Here is a 20113-nt window from a genome sequence, read left to right as displayed (position 1 = left end):
TATCTGACCTTTAACACAGCCAGACCAAAGCAGGTAATAGTCTGCAGCTCTCCAGTGACTTCCATAGATTATATTCTGTACACAAGAGCAGTGGCAATGCAGCAGGAGAGAGGAAGCGGATACAGCACGAGGACGAATGGAGAGTCCTTGAATATAAACCTTCTAGCTACGAAGAAAAGTAGGTCCCTTCTTCTTTCATTTCAAGATCACTCATTCAGATTCCTCTTTTCCTCAATAGGGCTTTGTGCCCGTGAGGCGGTATTAAGAAAAGCTTCAAATGGTATGACACTCTCTGAGTATCAGCACATTCACTGGACTATTCTGTTTAGCCCAGGTTTGAATTCATGCACAAAAACGCAGAACAAGATCCTCAGTATACATGACAGGTTTCTTTACTCCATGCGCCAGGCAAAACCATTCTCAACACATAATGGGTTGCATCATAGAAAAACTAAACATCCCTATATCCATTAGAATTATCTCCATTTTGGACAAGTCTGCATTGCATTGTGCTATTTAGGCCCAATTATGGGGAAGCTACCATGGAACTGTAGCTAGTGAGACCACTGACTAATCTTCACATATGCACATATAGATCCATCTACACTTTTGTTGAATACTAGTCTACAAGCTTTCAGAAATGCTAGTTCCATATGGTCTAGCAGTTAGGATTCCTGGTTTTCAGGCGGCCCAGGTTCGGCTCCCGGTATGGGAACTAATTATGGTCAGTCATCCACTAACCCAGCAGTTTAGTCCCAGCTTCCCGAATTTGGGAAGCTGGGACAAGACACTTACCTTTATATTCTTAACTTCAACCCAACCCTAATTTTAATCATGCCTAAACACTCATGTACTTGCCGTGTTTGGGAGGATTATTTAAAAAACATTGGCACTGGCAACGATTAAAATCATGACTGAACATATTCCAGGATTTTTGCAGAATTGTGCAGTTTCATCCTCTGCTGTGTAGTAATATGATTGAAAGGAAACTTATTTTGGTCCAGGAAAGTTGCCCTGCCATTTATGGCAAGTATTAATCACAGGGCACTGACCTCCCACATCCACAGCTCTCACGAGGCGGGACAAAGGAGATAAGGGCAAGCTCTGACCTGCCACCCGCACCCCTGACACCTGCCACATGGGTCAGTCAGCCAGGGGTGCCACGTCTGTCAGGTCCAGGCTGAGCCGGGTAGCTGGTCACCAAGCAGTTTAATCTCCAACAGATTCCCACCACCTGGCTCTACTGGCGTTGCACCAAGACCCGCAGAAACTCCCACTGTCATGTAGCAGAGGCTTCCACATGAACTGTAAATGGATGGATGGAGCACATAAGTGCACGGAGGCCATGCATGAGGATTTTATTTTTATTTACTTCAATTTCTTAAAGAAATCCATTCAAGCACATTATCTACTATATGTCCCTGATCAGTCCTGCAGCGTGCTGCGTACAGTTGCAGCCATGGGTGGCCCGCAGGCTATACTTCTGCATAAGTGTATGCGAACACACGTGCATGTTTGCCGCCGGGGAGGATTTGCTCTCGGGTCTTTGATTTCCAGTTTGCAGTCAGGCTGTTCAACATGACACAATTCTTCGAGTCCCCTTCAGCAATTTAGCATGTAGCTTATAGTTAAATCCCCCATCTGTTATTAGGACTTAGCTTTTTGGCTTGGCTGTCCACTACTTTGTTGTAAATGTGTGTACTGCTGAATAGTCTTTTGTCTCTAAATTGAGTGTGAGGTTAACCGTTTGTGGCAAAGAGAGAGTTCCCCTCAGTTTTTTATAGGGTAGTAAAGAAAATCACATTTTGTATCTGCCGTAATTCACAGAGGGGTAACTGAATTGCATAACCAACCAGAATCTGATGAAATTTGGACACAGCAGCTTCATTTCCCTATCCTACTAATCCTTCACTCGGCACATCGGCCTTTGTACACACACAAAAAAAAAAAAAAAAAGCACAGATATGCACACAGACCCACATTCTGACCCTATTCCACAACACCCCACGCACAGATGTCGTTTTTTCAAAAGGTTTTACTCAAGTCCTCTGTATGAACTCACAGTTCCTGTGTACATGTATGTATGTGTGTGTGTGTGTGTGTGTGTGTCTACATATGTATGTTAGGCATTTACATTCATGTTCGTCAACCAGAACACAGGAAATAACATTGCATGACGCCAAGCAAACAAATAGCATGGATGCGTCAAAAGCCTCACATCTGTTTGGGTGATGTGAGAACAAATACAAATCAAATCTCCTGTCAACACACTGACACAAACGCATGCACAGGGGAGCGAAAGCGGTTTAACTAGGGCAACTACTAATGACTCATTTGTTTCATTATTTATAATCATTATGAATTAATCTTTTCACAGTAAAAGATATTTATATCATTGTCTTTTCCTACAACAGCAAACAACAATCAGAAAAAAATAATTTATTTCTTTGATAGAAAACAAAAACAAAAACAAACATACAACAAGAGCCAAAAAATGTTTGGGGGGTGGGGTACTTAATGGAAATAATAATTTGCTTTATGTACTTTTTGGAACTTTTACTCTAGTAACATTTCTGTAAAATGTCCTAGTGAGTCCATATGAGAACATAGCATGAAAATCTCAGTATGATTCACGACGAGCGACTCTGCACGTTGCTGACTTTGAACAAAAACACTGCTTTCTGCAACGGAATTATTGTCACCCAGACGCCACAAAATGTTCCAGAAATTGTTGGTGTGAACACGTCTGACTAGGACAATCTCCTCGTGTGTGAAAGGTGAACTCCGGAAAATGTCCAGACCCATTGTTGCAGACATTATCCGGAGTTTGTCTGAAAACAGCTATCGACGAGTTTGTCATTTAGTAACCGTAAAACACTTTCAAATCAGTGACAAATGCAAACACAATCTCTTAGAAAAAAAACATATTGCAAATATTTGGTATTTTTACATGGCCACTGACTTAATCAATATTCACACTGAATGTTTTATCAACTATATTCTGTTTCCCTCATTTGGGTGGCTTGTAATAGTCCACTCTATGAATCGTGATTATCGAGCACAGTGAGAGAGAAAAAATGAATCAAACGAATATTTCCTACTAAGTCTCCTGCGGCTGCTTGGTTTTCAGTCTCATTGAGCAGAGGAAGCGAAGAGACGCAGTCAGAGAGCTCTTATCCGCAATGCCAAGGAAAAAAACAAACAAGCAAACGCTATAACACGAGGAAGCATTTGAAGAGCTCGTATTTGATCCACCACATTGAAAAGAAAAAAAAGAGGGGCAAAGTCAGAGAAACGGAGAACTCAGACTGAAATAGATAAGTGTGAGGTAAGAAAAGAAGCTGAGAGTCATGGAAAGAGGTAGTCAGACAGCGACACAGAGGAATAGAGAGGAGCGGTTAGTAGGTGTGGACCTTGAAACACTCTTGGCAGTCGGTTCAAAGCAACAAACTCTGAATCAATCTTTGACAGCTTGTCCAAACAGACGCACGCACGCACACGGACACAGGGAAAGAGGACGTGCACACAACAGAGACCACAAACAAGCAGACAATACTGGACACTTTGTAGTCGACCTGAGCTGCATAAAAAGACAAGGAGGTTTCACTTCCTATGCATGGTGTGCTCGAAATAGGATAAGAGTCTGGCTGGATACTGAGACCGTGCGTGCGTGTGTGCACGTGTGTGTGTGTGTGCGCGTGTGTGCGTGTGCGTCTGTGTGTGTGTGTGTGTGTGTGTGCACGTGTGTGCGTGTGCGTGTGCATGTGTGTGTGCGTGTGTGTGTTCAATGAAAGTGTGTGTTATTGTGTGGCCAACGCTGTGTTTCTTTAATGAGCTCAGTTTACACACTTCGTTAATTGGCTGGCACAGCAGAGGACTGTCCAAGAACACACACACACACACGCAGACACACACACACACACACACTCACACACACACACACATTCTGTGGCTCTCCATTTCCCTGTGCTTATTTATTCATGTATTAGTTAGTTTGTTCCACTAGGTTCACTTGCATGCTGCTGTGGTAATTGCCACTATATTTTCTGCATTGATTTCCACTCCTACAGCAACGCTCTATGGCATGCATGCAGGCGTGGCAGGCACACACACACACACACACACACACACAAACACACACCGCTGCACTACTTACACAGCCACCGACTCAATGGAGGTGTCACGATCTACTCCTCTTTTGTGACCTCCCAATTCCTGTTTTCTTTTGCAATCATTTATCTTTTCTTAGTTGTTGTATTTCCTTCCTTAGTGTTTCTCGGGGGGGCTCTTTCGTGTGTCACCTGTGAGTAATCACCTGCGTTTCCACATACAACTCTGTTCCTGTTTTCCTGATTATCCCCTAGTTCCCTGTGTTTTCGCTATATATTTGGATCACCTCATTGTTGGATGAGCATGTGTTTAGTTACCTGATCTCCTTTTTCCTGTTCGTAAGCCACTTTTTCTTCATTTATGAAAGTATCTCAGCTGCATTGTCCTGTGTTTGTGCATCCGTGTCTGCGTTTGGCTATGCCACCCCTGTGTTGCTACCAGCAACTGTACCAGGAATAGGCTTTCTCTTTGCAAAACTGCCTTCACAAGAGACAAAACAGAGACGCCGTTTTATTCCCAGTCAGTTTATCTATTCATTTATCCATTTAACTGAATCTCCCTAACACGTATTCCTTCCTCTATAAAGACACAGGTGAGACGGTGGGAAGTGCAAGCTTTCTAATTAAAGTGTCTGGCAGGGAAGGGAGCTCAACTTTCTTTCAGCACGCTCCACATCACACTGGCTGCAAAAATAGCATCAACCCCGCAAACCCGGGAAATGTTCCGCCTGCTTGCGGCTCAGCGCTTGTTTCCGGTGAGCAATGGGAGGCACAGTCGAGAGATTTTGCTGCTACTGCACTACAGATACAGATACAGCCAGACTCGGCCGGCATTGGCATTCTGTTCAATTTGGTAGTACATTCAGACTGGACTGTGTGTGTTTGTGTGTGTGTGTGTGCGTGTGTGTGTGTATGTGTGTGTGTGTGTGTGTGTTTGAGAGTGAGCCATGCTAAACATGATTACAGATGGGAATAGTGTACATCCTTGTACGTGTGTGTGTGTGTGTGTGTGTGTGTGTGTGTGTGTGTGTGTGTGTGTGTGTGTGTGTCTGTGTGTGTGTGGATATGTGGGCAGGCAGGACAGGAGGTCTGCAGGGAGAGATAACTGCTCAAATCTGTCCTCTCCTTCTCACTCACACCCTTCTGCTCAGACCTCTAAAAGCTTACCCTTAGGCTTACCCTGCACGCACACACAAGCACACACCCACACACGTGTACACACACACACACACACACACACACACACACACACACACACACACACACATACAAACACACACACACACACACACACACACACACACACACACACACACACACATACAAACACACACACACACACACACACACACACACACACACACACACACACACACACACAGGATCCTCAGATCAACTCCCCAACTCCCATTTCATTCTTCACAGTTGTGTAAAAAATGAGAGAAAGCGACGGACACGGAGGGGGAACAAAAACGAGGGACGGACAACAAGTGCACCAGCTCTGTCCAGTCACGATTATCATCTCTTTATGAGGCGCAACACACAAGCTCACACACACACGCATGCACGCACGTATAATCGCATTTGGACTCACTGAAACTGGCCAATTCACATACGTTCGGAGGAGAGGGCAAGTTGGAGAGGAGTCATTTAATATTTTAACAGCATACACAGGAACACATCAGGAGTTTCCTTAAAAAACAGATTCACACATTCAGCTGATGCATCATGCCTGCAATTTATACTGCATATAACATACACACCACACATTGCTTCCCTCGCAAATCTCAACCCTTTATTCATCCGCTCACTTTTAAGTCTTTTTTTTTTCAGCAGTTGTTCTTCCTTTGCAGTGACCCGTTGCCCTGCCCTCTGCGCTCTCTCTCTCTCTCTCTCTCTCCCTCTCCCCACGAACAAACAACTCCTCGTCAAATGGCTTTTCTCTACACACCATGCCTCATTGCATTATCTCCTCTTTCCCAAACACCTTTGGGGGTGAGGAGGACCATGCTTTGTCAAGGAGATTCTTGAGACAACCGTCTCCCCATGCTGGCAAGTCTCAACTGAGAGCAGATCTGTCCTTAAAGCAACCTCCCACCCACCCCCATCCCCAAACACACACACACACACACACACACACACACACACACACACGCACTGGTGTTCGTACCTAGCGGCACACCTGCAGCACCACGGACAGCTCCGTCAGTGACTGCTGCTGCTGCTCCTGCACTGGTCAGCACCATGGACACTTCCCCAATCCTCAAAGAGGGGCCAGAGGGCCAGAGGGCCAGAGGGGGCCTCATTAGTGCATTCAAGAGTATGCACATTCTGCAGCGTGTCCTCACCTCTTAGCAGACTATATGAAGACTTACCTCGACTCAGCCTGACACCACACGGGCGGTGAAATCTTACCCGATGCCGCACCTTTTACAGAGACCGTCACCTCTTTATTTTACCTTTCCACTGAAGGAAAATTCAAGAAAGATTAATGACGGTCCCTCTGACAGGATATATAACAACAAGTGCTTTATGAAATGAGAACTGTGTGTTGCAGTGTATGTCCATGGCGATGGAGATTTAATTGGTAAACGCTTAATACTCTCGCTGGGTACTCCCCTATCCCCTGCTGTAATCAGTTTTTTGTGAAATGCGTCCAATCATCCACCTTCGTTTGCTTATTTAAGAACATTCAGGTGCACAATGAAAACTGGGATCTTTATCATCACAATGTGGATTGTTCACTAATCCTTTTTCCATCTGTGGTGGATTTTTGCAAGACTTTTACACTACTACTCCTCGCCACTGCACAGGAAAAAAAATATTTTTTTACTCCACTACATTTATCTGACAGCTATAATTAATAGTTACTTTACATCTTAGAATTTGACCTTTAAAAAAAAATCTGATAACACACCATTTTTGCAGAGTGAAGTGGTTCCCGATCATTTGCCTTGTTATCCCTCACCACAGTATGAAGCCGTGTCTTGTTTGGATCCTTTACCACGCAAGTGGTAAATAGAAATAACACATATATCACAAAACTTCTTGGATTTTTCTTGTAAATGGTAAATATTAATATATTTCTCAAAGTGCTATACATAACAAGTCACATGTATACATTCACACAGTCCTGCTATATACTTTTCTTTTTAAGGTTGATTGTCTTGCCCAAGGACACATCAGTATGCAAACTAGGGGAAGCTGAGACTGAACTGCCGGGTTAGTGGATGACTGATCATAAATAGTTCCCATACCGGGAGTCGAACCCGGGCAACCTGGGTGAAAACCAGGAATCCTAACCGCTAGACCATATGGGACTACACTGATAGTCCACACGGATCTTAACTCACAACGCAGTCAAAACTAGCTCCAATCTTTGCATCTAATGAAGACATGTAAGGATCAGAGTTCCTCCTCCACCACTTCCTCTCATAGAAAATTAACATTTGAAATAGAGACTGAACTGTGCTGCCATCTCGTTTTCACACAATATGACAGACGTGCTCGGTCCGAAGCATTTCTCTGAGAGGTATGAGGAGAAAACATGTGAAAAACATATTGATAAAAAAATAATTGACAATGTAATTCCTTGTGACCGAAACGCCTTAAGCCATCGGCATCACAAATTGAGCTCCTCTTTGTGCTCTCCTCTGCCACAGCTGCAGCCCGGGAGAGGACACAAGGCCGGCTCAGCCTCATCACATAAAGGCAGGCGGAATGCTAATAAAGCTGGATTCAATCAAATTGAAAGCAGTCTTTTGGTAATTCATGGCTTTAAAATTGGAATTCTTCTTCCGCATTCAGAGCGTCTCTCCATCGCTGCTCCAAAGCGGAGCCTCGTCCTGGCCGGACCTGAGAGAGTGATCTGTTTTGCACAAAACATGTATGGAATTTGTATTTATTTCTTTATATATACTTTAATCCAACAAAAACATAAACTAAACATTAGTACGACAATCTTAAATTGGATATTGTTTTCAAACGAAACATTCTTTGTGCTAAGTGAACACTGCACTTGATATCGCCTTTTTGCGTCAGCGTCGCTTTTTCCTCCTCATCATTTGTTGATTGAGTCACTGACACACTCAAGCTGTTTTCAGACATGAACTACATATGAAGCAGGCAACAGGAGATTGTCCCAGTCAGACGCGTTCACAAAATATCCGAAGGGCGGGGAGGTGGCGCCTAAATAGAGCGTCCACTCGCTCGCCGTGAATCTTCTGGATTATTTCATGCTGTGTTCTCACATGGGCTGACTCGGATATTTTCGGGGGGAATTTTGTGAGGGGGCTGGAAGGAAACGTTCCGAAGAATGAGCGGCGCAACAATTGCGGCCCTTTGCGTTCTCTCATACAGGCCGTCGGGGAAACTTTTCAGGAAAATGTCTGGACTTCCGTGCATGTCTGAAAGCGGCTTAAGTCGGGCTGAGCAACAATTTACTGTAAATGCAAAGAACATTTTCCAGAAAATGGATTAGTCCGGAAATGACCAAACCAGTAGTGGATGTGCAGGAGGAGTTTTAGCGAATGTAAAAGCTATTTACCGCTCTTGTTTACATGTGACAGAAACCAAGCAGTGAAACATTGTAATTCATATGAAAATGTTGCAGGTTGATACTTCAATCCTTCCCATACAAATGCATATGTATATGCCTGGCTGTAGTTTCTCCCCCTGTGTGTGTGCCCTCAGAGTGCTGTGGCTAATGGCAGTGTCATAATGTTAGTCATATTAGGAAGGGATTAGTAAGAGAAACCGTCTTAAGGATGTGATCCCTGGGAGGGGGTTTGCCAGATGCTGCTTGTATTACTGTCAGAACTGTCTCGCACACACACTGGGAGCCTAGCAGCCGCGCCTGCTTTCTTCAATAGGATCCGTAGAGAAACATGACACACTGAAGCGCACCACCTACTGTACCTCATTCCCCTCTTCCACTGTGGGCTTTCTTTATCTCATGTATTGAAGTGCTGGTGTTGAAGCGGGTCTTTAGGAAAATAGAAATGCTGGAAGGTTGAAACGTACAGATTAGGAGAAACAGTCCTCCGCTCTCAAGCCTCTGAAGGTGTTTCCTCTTAACTAGGCAGACGGTGTAATATCTGGTTGAAGCCAAAAGTGACAGACTAAAGCGCATGGTAATTCTCCGGCCCCAGTTTGGTGCAAAAAGGTTCAGCATCTTTACAGAATCCTAATCACATACAAACTGGTCAAAGGGGACACACTGCCGAACTGAACTTTAACCTTTTTCAACTTCTTCCTGTTTCCAGCTAACCGTTGGACGGTATAGCCACAGAGGACACACAGAGCCAATACCACAATATTAACCATCCCCAGCTCCGCTGGTCCAGCCAGGAAGCAGTGAACAGCAGGAGTTGACATCAAGGAATAAAACGCGTGTGTTCTTGCACGAATATTTCTCCATCAACTTCCTGATCACTACCGTTAGTGAGCTTCACATACACCACAAACAAACTGCGTACATGTGCTCCAGCTCAAACATACCAATCTACAGTATGCAAAGCTTCATGCTGAATTCATAATTGCATAATTAGATATAATTGCATGTGCCGTGGGCTCGTCTCACAGCCTAATGGGGCAGCCATGAAATAGCTAGTGGTTCCACTTATAAGAACATCATTTAAAGACTACAAGATAAGAGGACGTGCACAGACAAACAGAGGCAGCCAGTAGGACAGGCCCACCGCTACGCACGGGCAAAAAAAAAATGTCTTAAAGGAAAGAGAAGACAGAGTGAGTTTATTACTATCATTATACTCTGTCAACAGTGGCTCAGTTCATCAGTGTCGCTGCGGTTCCCATGTCACAGCCTTTGAGACATAATTTGTTCCTGAGCATTATTTACTCCTCACCATCGCTGGAGGAGTGACCAGGGCAAGATTCACACAAACGTGCCTCAGGAGAGCAGATATAGGACACACACACACACACACACACACACACACACACACACAAACACAAGGCCAGGCCTAATTATGCAGGCCTAATGACCACAGTGATTGCTGCGTAGTTGTTGTTGATGAAGAAAGCTGCCAGAGCTGGAGGGTTGTGTGTGTGCGGTGCAGCTCTGACTTCTGCCTCCTCTTTTCTTTCAGCCACAATGACTCAGCTCCGATGCCACCAAGGCTACGGCTTCAGCGGCGGTCCGTTTAGAGCTGCCGCCGAAAGCGATACCGCTCATTAGCAGGAGCTATGGCCGCGCCAAAATCAACACATCAAATTACTTTCATGCTAAGTTGCAGCATGTCAGAGCAGGTCGGCCACCACAATAGCACTGATGATTCACCTGCACCCCGTGAATTAGCTTCCGTGATACTGCAGCCTCCACCACAATATGATGTCTCTGAAATAGTGTTAATTACACCTCAGTGAATACGCTGGTTTTTACAAGTTCTGCGAGGCACAATTATTTGCGTCGCAGTAAAACACGGCTTTACCTCGGCTGTAGAGCGTGCAGGAGGCAGGACATGGCGACAAGTCCACTGCTGAGAGCAGTGTTTTTGTTTGCAGTTTTTGTTTGATTTTCCTGCTGTATTCCCCCTGGGCTCAATTTTACAAGGGGGTCGGCAGGAAACCCCCTTGTCCGTAAAAATCCGTAAAAGTGTCTGGAGCGACATTTGCAGAGACATATACAGCCTGTCAGGAAAAAGTTCAGGGAAATGTGCGGACATCAGTGCATGTCGGAAAGCAGCTTCAGTGACGCTACGCGATGAAGCGATGTTCAGGTGGGCTTTCAAATATTCTGGGCTTCATAAAGGTAGAGAGGCCCGAGAGTCTGACACACATTTACATTCAACCTGCGTCTGAAATCATGAGACAGAATACACAGCACTGCCGTGTTGTCTCATCTTCTTTTGGGTGAAAGACGGACAGAGATGGAGAGCGAGATCCTTTTTCATATGGTTTACACTGTTACATTAAATTAACACAGTGAGATCTAATTTTTTTCTCACTGTATATTATTTTACTTATCTCTTAGGTTTTTGATTACTTATTTTTTGTCATTAATTTATTACCATTGCCAAGGAGGTAATGTTTTAATTGCTGTTTGTTTATTTGTGTGTTTGTTTATCAGTAGGATTACACAAAGACCACCGAAATGTTGTGGAGGACAAACCTTTTAATATTTTGGAGCTAATCTGAATTGTCGGGTAGATCACGGAATTTTTCACCTTCTTTTACATGGAGAGACACGGAGGTAGCCTTGGCGGAGGTATGAGCTTTCTGAGCGCCTTTCTAGTTACTGTAGTTCTTTCATTGCAGTGTGCTGTGTACCAATGTGCCAACCACTTCTGGTCTTTTCTTTTCCAAATATTTATTATGCCTTCATTTGATAGGTGCAGTGAAGACAAAAAATTTGGGGAAATGCTGCAGCATCACAAACAGGGATACATTCACATACTGATGTATAGACGTGTGTGTACTGAAGTTCATTTTATCAGTGAAGTGATTTGCTGAGCTTAGGAAAAAAGCTGGGGAAAAAAAACATAAAGAGGCACGCAGAGAGTTTGGAGAAGAGAAATGGCCATTAACAGTGTAAATGAAGGGATACGTGTAACGACAGGACCCCAGAGCCACTGATGAGGGTGATGGATGGCTCTCAACTCAAATTCATGGCAGTTCATCACTCACCTTGGAAATACACCTCACACACACACACACGCACACACACACACACATACTCCTCCTCATTCTCTCCTTTATTAACCTTCTTCACATCCACTTGCTGTTTTGCACAAGCCTTTCAGCATTGTATTGCTGGCACTGTAATCACATACTATATAGCTATGGAAAACACTAATGTATAAACATGCATACACACACATACATACACACACACACACACACACAACAGAGAGATCACTTTGCCCTATCACATACCGTCATTAGTCAAAGGAAATGGTGATCACAGAAGGGGACACGGACACTTTCTAAGTAATGGCATGACATACAAATTCAGTGTTGCAACTAAAGAATATTTTTTTCATAATTACTTAACTGTCTTATTTACAAAAAAGAAACACATCCTCATATTTGCTTGGTCGAAATTGGCGATATTTGACATTTTCGTTTTATAAATGACCGAAACAGTTACTCAATTTAATAGATCTCAAATCTTTTATGGAGCAACAGTTCCAAAAAAATAATCTTTTAAATTTTTCATTATTATTTATTTATATTTTCATATAATTTTTGATGAACGATTCTAACAAAATGTCAAAAAATTGCTCGTTAAGGCATCAATGACATTTTTAAAAATCCTCACATTTTAGAGGCTGGAGCCAGTTTTAGTTTGATAAATAACCTGACAACATTTTTTAAAATTTGACCATAGCAGAATTAAATGTATAAATCATAGATTTAGGACTGCAACCATAAATTAATTTTATCATTTATTTATCTTTTGATTATTCGTTTAAATTTATTGATATTTGTTTTCTTCTAAATATTGCTTCTTTTTTCTGACAGATGGTCCAAAACCCAAAGACAGTCATGAAACAATGATATTTCTAAATAGTATTTAGCATATTTGCTCGAAAAGTAGCCAAAATAACTGGCTTAACAAAATTGTCGGGATTAATGGATTGATAATCAATTTGACTACTGATTTAACCCACTTATTGTTACACACTGCCCTACAGCTTAGACAGAGAGACTTTCTGACGGACAGACTTCATGTTTTCCTCTCATACATCTCTGTCTTCTCTCCTCAGCCCTTCCTTGCTCTGCAGTCAGGGGAAACAGTGTGTGGGGCACAGAGGTGCTGGGTAAACAGCGGCTCTGCAAAGTGCTTTTTCCTGGGCTGTGTATACCTGGGTAATAGAGGCAGTAATGGAGTTTGTTCAGGCTAAGGTAATCCTGGAGCTGTGAGCGCAGCATCTGCTGCTGTTTCTCTCTGCTGCGGTTCTGTTCCACGGCAGGTACCAATGTTTTTGTAGCCGTCACCACTACTGTCCCACTGAAGCCATTTGGGAGCAAAGCCGTGGGGTGTGTGTGTGTGTGTGTGTGTGTGTGTGTGTGTGTGTGTGTGTAAATAAACAGACCCTATGTGTATATCACTGTGCATCGTGACCAAAAATTGTATATAGATAAAAAGAGGTTCTGCTGTAATATGTGTTTTTGTGGGAGAGGGAAGGTGTGCGTGCGTGTGTGTGTGTGTGTGTGTGTGTGTGTGTGTGTGTGCGTGTGTGTGTGTGTGTGCGTGTTAGTGTGTGTGTGTGTGTGTGTGTGTGTGTGTGCGTGTGTGCGTGCGTGTTAGTTTGTGTGTGTGTGCGTGAGTGCGTGTTAGTTTGTGTGTGTGTGTGTGTGTGTGTGTGTGTGTGTGTGTGTGTGTGTGTGTGTGTGTGCGTGCATGTGTGCGTGCGTGCGTGCGTGCGTGCGTGCGTGCGTGCGTGTGGTAGATAGAAAGAATAAAAAATATATGTGTTTGGATGTTATAGCTCACCTTTGGGAGGTGGGATAAGAACAGGGCTGGCGGCTAGGAATGAATTTACAGGGCCCGATCTCCCAGAAACAATTTCTTTATGTGGGTTACACACATTTAGAGTGGCTACTCGTCCCCCCACCCTGGGGCTTCAGCACACCACACCGCTCCTGGAGATGGCCGATGAAATACAGAACACCTTTTGTAGGACACATGCTTTTTATTTATTTTTATTTATCCCCTGTAGCGTTGTTTCTCTCTCCTCCAATGTCCAAAGTCTTCGTCTCTCTCATTCTCGTAGATTTTTTTCCATTCTGACTTGTTCTCTTCTCATCACGCAGAGCAGGAGTTGGCAAATGAAAAAGAGATCGCCTTTTACGACACATACCTTACTTCTTTTTTCAGCTGGTTGCTCTCTCTCTCAGTCTGTCTCGCTGGACAGGAGCTTTGACATTATTCCCATTGCCCAGGGGGCTTCAGGGAAGGACTGAGTGTGTAAAAGTGCACATAAACACATGTGGTGGGATAAAAGCTTACTGTATTTTATATATATAGGTATATATCTCACAACAAATACTGTCTGTGAGCATTTCCTGCTTTTCTAGTCTGTAATTTATAATATATTTGATAAAATTTGACTTATTTTGACAAAATGAGACGTTCGATGAAGTCGCCCTGAGCTCTGGGGTATTTAAATGGGCGTTTTCACACATTTCAACAAGTAATCGATCTGTTTGGTTAAATAATTTCATGATGAATACAATCCTTTGTCGCAGTCCTAGGAAAAAGGTAATTTGAGTATCCTGCTGGTTTACAAAGCAGTGCATTATTGGTTTCACTGGATTCATGGCTGACTGACAGCTCATCCACTGCACGTCAACTCACACCTGTGACGATCGTTGGACGATAATAGCTGTCAATCACAAGGTATCCTTAAAAGACCGTAAACTCCTCAGGAAAATGTTTTCTGATGTTATGAATCAAGTGCGAAAAGAGGGTCATTTTCTCATAGACTTCTATGGAAACCAACTGTTTTTGTTGTTGCAACCAGTGGAATGCCCTCTGCTGGTCATTCCAGGGAATACAGGTTTTAGGCGCTTCCGCATTGGCTTCACTTTCTGGACCTGCGGTGACTACGTCCATTTTTATAAACAGTCTGTGCAGTAGACACAATGAAGAATTTAAACCCCACAACATCCATTATCTATTATCTGACATTGGGCAAGATAGCCCATCGAAGGACCCACAACCATTCACACTCAGATTCATACTAATGGTCAATTTAGAATCTTCAATGAACCTGTCTTTGGACTGCGGGAGGAAGCCGGACTACCCAGAGAAAACTCACGCAGACACGGAGAGAACATGCAAAGTCCACATAGAAAGGTCCTGGTTGGTTGGTCCAAACCCGGGAACCAGAACGAGGTGACAGTGCTAACCACTGCACCACTGTGCCACCTGCATGCCTACAACATGAATAATCAATCACATAATGTACTTTTATACACATTAATACCCCCTTTGTTATGCCCTAAAAACCACAGCTTTAACCAAAACTTAATGCAACCTAGACCCAGTCTTCAAACTCACATTCCAGAAACGTCCTCATAAATGTTTAAAACCTCACAAAGATAGTAGTGCACGTACAAAAACACACAGTTAAATTGCTTCCCTCATTTTGAGGGTGCTATAATGTGATTCCGCCAACTCTGCAATTCATATTTTAGACATTAACACATGAGGAGAAGAGCGACGCTGTTGTTTTATTTATTGGAGCGTGTGTGCAGCCTGTCGCTGGAGGGAGGCTGCAAATGGTTCCCAAAAGGCATTTAACAAAAGTCGATTAGTAATGAAATACTCACACTAATACATAAAGCATTTTTAAGCTTCATTTGGAAAATGAAAGAATCTAAACACTTGTTCCTCCTACTCACATTAACTACCCTTTTCTCTCCTCATTTTTCTATCTTTACTTTCATCCTCCCCATCTCTACCTTCCATCTATGTCACATCTGTGTACCTGCGATCAGTGGTGTGAGCAGAGGAGTGAAAGCATTTATTGAATAAACTGGTGATGCTGTAATATTTCATGACAGTATTCATCGGCCTGTGTGCACCATTACAGTGACCACGCATTTCTTTCTTTAAATACATCCCCAATTAACACCAGCATCCATGCTTCCTTTGCTGCTCTACACTTGCCACATCCCTTCCTCCTCATCTTTCTGTCCTGTCAATCATGTTCCACTTCTCCACCTCTTTCTCCTTACTCTGTAACTTCCTCACGCCACTTCTCTACATCACCTCCTCTGTGTTCTGCAAAGAGGCTTGTAAAAGCAGGTGGGGGGGGGGGGAGCAGGGAATGTTATATATATATATACATATATATATATAACTATATATGCCATCTTTGTTTGAATAAAACCAACTGGGCCAAGTTATGAAAATACCCGGAGCAGTGGATATAATGATAATATTAATAGTGATTTTACCCTTTTTCCTTTCAAAAGCTAGAATGAATCACTATAAACCCTCAGCACCTCAGAGCATCAAACCGGTGCACTATTTTGCCAGCATCACCAATAAAGGTTATCTTACATGAATCACCATCTACAGAACATGGGGTGATTGATCCATGGCAGAGGACGCCCAGCACCGGTTTCAGGGTATAATGGGTTTCACTGCATGTTACTCACACATCTTCTCATTTTTAGTATCTGTAAAACCAGTGCGCATTTCGTTCCTGCGTAACGGCGCATCACGTTAAAGTGGATGCTTGATGTTTCTCATCTATACACTCCCTGTTAAATAAGGCGGTGACATATACATCATTACTTCATTTAGCACCGCTGGAAATATCGCAGCTCACAGAATCATCAACGAGAAGTAAGACAGCTGTTTCCCGCCGCTAAACACCAGCTCCGCTCAAAATAGCGCACTGAACCCGGCGCCATATGCCAGCATGCACACATCCAAGACCTGCGTGGCCCGGTGCGTGCGTGTGCGTGTGTGTCCTTGTGCGTGTGTGTGTGTGTTTCAGAGGGGGGGGGGGGCAAGAGGCAACACCTGAAACAACCGCAATCATTTGTCTTTGGTATAAAATCACAACCACGACGAATAAAACTCGAACCACGCCACAGCAGGCGGGTGGGGAACAGCCACAATCATTCTTTTCACACATCTGATGCCTTATTTTACCAAAATGGAACGGGTGAGGTGTCATCTATTCAGTGCGTAAGTGCTTTTCAAAGAAGCGACGAGCACTTGACTTTTAGTCGTGTCCACGCGTCGCAGGTGTGCCACTAATTTACTTTTTTTTTTCACACAGTTCATAAAAAGCGCATTGGAACCACGGGATGCACCGCGGCGTTCTGCCCAGCCGGCCCGTCCATTCATCCATACCTGTTGGTGCCGTGTGGTCCTGTTCTCTTATTCCAGCAGGTTGACCCCTCTCCTCATGGCCGCTCCGCTATCCGAGACGGAGGGAAGGCTCGCATGCCCTCTCCGGCACCATGAAGCGGCTCCTCTCTCACACCGGCCGCTCGGGTTCGGCTGGAGCGGAAAAGTTACACCATACCATCCCCCTCCGCAGCCTCCGGACTACAGAGGACGGGAGTCGGTGGCAGATGCGACCTCCTGTTTTACGTGAGAGGGAGAAAGAAACAGTGCGCAGCCCCCGCGGTGCCAGAAAGGGTGCAAGGCAGATGGTCCTGTGGAAGTTCCGCTGCTCTCCTCCTCCGGAGGTACAGGAAACTTACTTATTGAGCTATTCCAACACAGAGGAAACATCCGACTCGAGATCCTCCTCGGCACCGATAGTCCCCCTCTCCCCTTCGAGGGAAACCGTGATAAAGTAGCCCGGCGTGGCGGGACAGAGGTGCGACGCGGCCGAGGAGTCAGGAGGACTGTTGTTGCGCGCCGGTCTGCTCGTCTGGAAGACACGGAGCGATGCTCAGCTGTCCGCTCTGAAGTGGAGCAGCGCCCCCCAGCGGCTCGACGAGGAAACAGCAGCCCAGAGAAATGGAGCCTATATGCGATACTACGTGTAAATGATCTAGTCCACTTATGTGAAGGACACCATATGGGCTGCGACAAGACCTGTTGGATACATGATAGCCATCGTAGTCAGCGGTGGATTGGCTGACAAACAGAAAGAGGCATGGTCTAATGCCTAGGAACGAAATACACAAGCACACACACACACACACACACACACACGCACGGGGGGGGGGGGGGGGGGGGGGGGGGCTTGATGCTGGACATGCGGAAAAGTCTGAAACGTTTGTGTCACTTCATGAAGGACAAAACATTATTGGCTCTCACCCGCCTCCCCCCTCTCTCTCTCTCTCCCTCTCCCCCTCCCCCTCTCTCTGGGCCATGTGAAGTTCAAATTAAATTGAAGTCACTTTAGCTGAACTATGGGGCATTTCCCAGTGGACTACACCAACAGGAGCAGAGGGGTGACAGGCACCATGCCTGACCAAAATGACCCGTGTGTATTTGTGTGGGGCTGGAGGGGGGTGGGGGTGAGGGGGGTTTCGATCTCCTCTGCTGCCTGAAATGACTTGAAGTGCCCAAAGAAGTTCACAGAAAAAATAACTTTGTCCAGACTCAGTCACTCTGACCAGGGCAGATCATTATAGCAGCTCCACAGTGTGTGTGTGTGTGTGTGTGTGTGTGTGTGTGTGCATGCGTGCGTGCGTGCGTGCGTGCGTGCTAGGTGCATGCTGGGTGTCTGCGTGTCCTCTGTCATCAAGAGAAACGTATGGACAGCAATGGGTGTAAAGGCGGTGCATATTAGTAAGTTAATGAAACAAAGTACAGCTGAAGTTCTAGGGGTGCGAGTATAGTATAAAGAGTAGTCAGCATAGAAGTGCGAGTGTGTGTATGTCTGTGTGTGTGTGTGTGTGTGTGTGTGTGTGTGTGAGAAAGAGAGAGGGTGAGTGAATGAGTGAGTGTGAGAGAGAGAAAGAGAGAGAGATGTAATCGAGGGGATGATGTATGGTTGCACACATGGATGACAGAGTAATTGATCCATAGTGGGGGTGTGATTGTGTGCGTGTGCATGTGAGGTGCCAGTCATATATCATTTCACCCAGTGAGCTAATCTGTTACTCTGACAAAGAGTTCAGATTACTGATCTCTCTCCTCCTCATCAAGCCTTCAGTACCTCCTCTCTCCTCTCTTCTCCTGCACCTATTTTCTATTTTTACCCCATGCCAACCTTTGTGTTTTGTTTGTAATTTTCTGATCCCTCCATATTATCTTCCTAATATACCAAAGCGTTCCCTTTCTCTTTCTCTCTCTCGCTCTCTCTTGCTGTCTTTCAAGTAACATGAGTGAATCATGGATAACCCAGCCATGGGATTTGTCTTCTGCACCGTTCCCTGGCAGCACAGTTGAACTCAGCATGTGGACTGCAAGATAACAGACAAAGACAAGCGTGCATGCGAGGTCCCAAGGGCTGCTTGGAAGCCATCGAAAATCGGCCTAATTCCTTTGAGATCTGTGGCATTTACACACAGATACGTCCTCGCCCACACGTTTACACACAAACAAACACACCCACACTCTCACTAACTCCAGTGGGTGGCCTCCCAATGACGAGGAGAGGAACTGATCACGTACCTTGGTGAATCAATTCCCAGAGAGAGAGACGCTTTACAGACAGACAGACAGACAGACAGACCACATGACAGCCTTGAATGTTGTGTGTACAAGCAGTATCACACACACATATCCCTGTAAATGCATGCACGTGCACACACACACACGCGCGCGCGCATACACACACACGCGCGCACAGCCATGTGGACACATTAATAGAGCAGAAATAAAAATAGTCTAATCACATTTTTGGTCAATCACTGAAGTTAACAGTAAATCAGCTCAGCAAAACAGCTGGAATGGAGACAAACACTGCTGGACCATGAGATAATCCTTACAGACATGAGGAGTTTGCCACATGGTCATGTATAATAAGAGAAATTAATGGTTGTAGACAATCTACCATATGGCAGGTCTGACACATAATCCTCACACTGCAGAGAGCATGCAAAACACAACAGTGAGAAAACATATCCATAAAAATAGAAATACAAAAACATTGAACCACACTGTGCCTGTGTAAATGGCTCAGTAACGCTTATACCAGTCGTTCCAAAGCTTTATGATTTATGACTTGTTCAAATAAAGCCATGTCTAAGTTGTGACCCCTCATCATCAGTTCAGTATGTCCATGGTTCACGACACGATCAACCAAAGAGTGACTTCTTCTCAAATTAACAAGTAAAAAAATATGTTTACACAATTTTCTGTCAAGAAAAAATGTTATTTTTCCTCTGTGCTATCATGGTGATCATGAGGGGTATCAGGTATCTCACTCATCGGGTGTGGAACATCGACTTTATAGAAAAATGGACGCGGTTACTGGGTCAGGTTGGTGAAGCCAATGTGAAAGTGCCCGAAACCTGTATTCTCTGGAATGACCAGCAGAGTTGCACAAAGAAGTCAGTTTCTATATAAAGTCTATGAAAAAATAATTCTCATGTTCCAAAGGAGTCTC

At 44.4% G+C, this 20113-nt stretch overlaps 1 protein-coding gene and 1 non-coding gene across 2 annotated transcripts in view; both read right to left on the bottom strand.

Moving 5' to 3' along the window:
• LOC118317517 (chemokine-like protein TAFA-2) overlaps window positions 1-17477 on the bottom strand; it is a 65253-nt gene extending 47776 nt beyond the window's left edge. Inside the window, exon 1 of the mRNA XM_035646282.2 lies at window positions 16951-17477. The gene's annotated coding sequence lies outside the window, so the exon portion shown is untranslated. The remainder of the gene's footprint in view (window positions 1-16950) is intronic.
• On the bottom strand, window positions 7358-7429 carry trnae-uuc. The gene has a single exon. It is a non-coding gene; the product is annotated as a tRNA-Glu (tRNA).
• Window positions 17478-20113: the final 2636 nt, after the last annotated feature.

This window comes from Scophthalmus maximus, chromosome 3, assembly GCF_022379125.1.
Source record: "Scophthalmus maximus strain ysfricsl-2021 chromosome 3, ASM2237912v1, whole genome shotgun sequence".
In the NCBI taxonomy this organism is placed as follows: Eukaryota; Metazoa; Chordata; class Actinopteri; order Pleuronectiformes; family Scophthalmidae; genus Scophthalmus; species Scophthalmus maximus.
Note: the sequence above shows the minus strand (reverse complement) of the source record. Positions and strands in the feature narration are given on the sequence as shown.